This window comes from Rattus norvegicus, chromosome 1 (assembly GCF_021556685.1).
Source record: "Rattus norvegicus strain SHRSP/BbbUtx chromosome 1, alternate assembly SHRSP_T2T, whole genome shotgun sequence".
NCBI lineage: Eukaryota > Metazoa > Chordata > Mammalia > Rodentia > Muridae > Rattus > Rattus norvegicus.
Genome location: NC_141534.1, coordinates 247,122,045 through 247,124,896, shown reverse-complemented (window position 1 = coordinate 247,124,896; position 2,852 = coordinate 247,122,045). Strand labels below are relative to the sequence as shown.

At 43.3% G+C, this 2,852-nt stretch overlaps 1 long non-coding RNA gene across 1 annotated transcript; it reads left to right on the top strand.

Moving 5' to 3' along the window:
• Positions 1-254: 254 nt before the first annotated feature.
• LOC120100025 (uncharacterized) lies at positions 255-1,778 on the top strand. Its single transcript, XR_015653256.1, has 2 exons — positions 255-495; positions 1,250-1,778. It is a non-coding gene; the product is annotated as an uncharacterized LOC120100025 (long non-coding RNA).
• Positions 1,779-2,852: the final 1,074 nt, after the last annotated feature.

The window sequence follows — 2,852 nt, the reverse complement described above, 5'->3', positions numbered from 1 at the left end:
AGGTAGTGTAGTCTCTCGCCTCATAGCATGGGAGGAGGGGTTTGAATAATATTCTCAGTAGGGACCATTATGACTTATATTTCTGTTTTATATTTCTGTTTATATTTCTGTGATAAAAAACTATCACCCTTGGAATGAGTTGGAAGTCTATGGTTGTAAGAAACAAAAGCCCCACACATGTCCACAGGTATCTTGTTCTTCTGGTGAATGTAGCCGATTGGAGAATCGGTGTGCCTGGCGGATGTCTGGCGGACGCTGCTATCCTGACTCACAGCCTTTGTAACCAACAGCACCCCGTGTGACTGCGCAGGCCGTCCTCTGACTTCCACATCCTGTGTGCGACGTGGGTGGCATTTCCCTTCAGGTTTCCACTGACTACTGGTCCTCTTGGTTAGATGAAATCAGGGTGAGAAGGAACCGGTCCAGTGTCACTTCATTTCCTCTCAGGCGGATTTAATAGTTGAACCGTTCCCAAGCTGTAAAGCAGAGCCAACGGTGAGTGCTGTAGTCAGTGAGTGGAGTCTGGGCTAGCATAGCTCAGCATCCAGCCTGGCGCAAACAAGGCGCGATTTAGGAAGCCGATCTGCGGAGGGTGAAACTAGTAAGAACTCATCGTTCTCTGATCACAGATATATCTGTTTGCTTATTTGTTTATGGAAGGCTTGCATAATGGTTCAGAAAGGCCCTGTGGACGTTCCTGCAGGCTGCGCTGTGCGTACAGCACGCAAGATGCTACTTGCAAGGACCATATGTGGTGCTCTAGGAAAAGCACGGTTTAGATTCCAGCTTGTCCCTACCAGTTTTAGTTGCGTGATCTTGGGGAAGAGCCTTCATGTCTCTGTGACTCAGTAGTCAAATGCAAAGTGGGGGCAATCCTTACCATAGAGGCTTGCTGGTGAACACTCTAGGGGCACTTAGTGATTGTAATAGTTGTTCTGTTAAATGAAACGGTTGATAGAATGCTCCTGGGAAGCTATTGGCTGTGGGATGTGTGCGCGTACGAGTTCTTGTTTGTGTGTGTTTGTGTGCATTTCTTGAGCATTTTAAAGTCAAATCCCAGACAGCATATCTTTGCACCCATAAATGTTTTTCAGTCTGTACTCGGAGCTGAAAGGAGCTTAAACATTACAATGAGAATTAAAAGCTCACCTCTAGGCAATGCTATTATCAAATGTACCCAATTAATTCCTAAATGTCACTATATCTTATTCACATTCAAACTCCCCTTTCTTTTTACTTTGTAATTCAGTATACTTCAGTCCTGAGCATACTGGAAGCCTCACCTTCCCCCTGCAGCGGGGCAGAGAGTGGTGACGTCATCACGGAGCTAGGATTTGCGTGAGTGAAGACGTCGTCGTGGTTGCACAGCATCCTGACATTCCCACCAGTGAGGTGGGACCTGGGGCTTTGGGCCCCTGCTGCCTGTGTTCCCCATCTTCTGCAGAGGAGGGAAGCATCCTTTGACACACATACTCTTGCCAAGAGGTCATCAGCACCAGGAACCTCAATTACTCTTACAGCTGCTTTTCAAATCAGACTCCAAAGTTCACGATGTGCTTATTTTATATTTTACGTAATTTGCTTTCAATCTATGTTTGTTTCCTTAATCTCCGATCTATCCTATGAATCATTTATCCCACACCTTTTTCTGCCGCCTCGATTTTCACGATTGCTCTCCATGGGGTTGACTTTTTCTCTATCCACTATATTTCCTGGAAAGTGTCCCATTAGATCCAGAATCTTGATACTTAAAATAAAAAAAAAATACTTCAAAAGTAGTGCTGAGTTATATCAGGAGGCACACAGCGTCTCCGTCTTCTGTTTTTGGTGATGGATCAGTGGGTTCAGATATTGCCAACTTGATAGCACCATTTCTAAAGTTTCTCAAAAAATACTCAGCCACCAAAGAGTGTTCCTGGATCAACCACTATTAGTTAAAATGGGGGTTTGTGTGCTTCCCTACATTTATAATAGCTTACACTTTACATATTATCTACCTTTGTTACTGTAACTTAGTTTAATGTGCTTGATCTGGTGTCAGGTGAGTAAGATGTACGGTAACTGGGGAGAACCCCAGCTATGTCTCCTGCTTGTAGCGTTGCCTTTCTGAATTTAGGCATCCTTGGGCTTAACTGGGCTCAGTTGGGCTGTTTCTGCTGTTTCAGACACTCTAACATGAGGACATTCTCTCCCACGTGTGCACTAAGGAAGGATCTGCATCCCACAAAAGATCTGACATCGTTATAGTAACACTCGCACTGTGGTTTGACATCACCTCCTTTTGCAGGGATCATGGGAAGGAAAAATTTTAGAAAGATGGGCTAACCCACCATGATTTGGGAATTTGAGAGAGGAAAAAAGGTCACCTTAGTTCATGAATCTGCCACCATGCCACAAATACTCATAAAAACTTGAAGATCCATGATGCAGAATCTAGTAGGGCTCCTATCTCGGGTCAGCCCACCCAGAGCTCTCCTCAGAGTGTTTGCTTTGCTTAGCTTGGTTAAATATACTTCAGGCTTAAACCGTTCATGCCATTTGATGAAGTTCTTTTTGTTGAGGAGAGACCTATAACAGACTTCCATTTGTTTATAGAGTGTCTTTTCATTTCTTCACGTAACAGTAAAATCAGTGTCTTCTTTTTCTTTTGTAAGCTTCCCCCTTTCTTTCCCCAGATAATTTTAGCTAACATTATTTGTCCTACTTTTTAATCTTGTTTCTTAATATCGGTTTTAAGTGTGTTACTATATTGTCATCTGGTGTTAAAATTGCTTTGTTTGAGTTTATGTTTTTTTCCCCTTGTATAAGTGACTTAATCTTTTTCCCTAACTGGCTTCCCAAAGTCTTTGCTA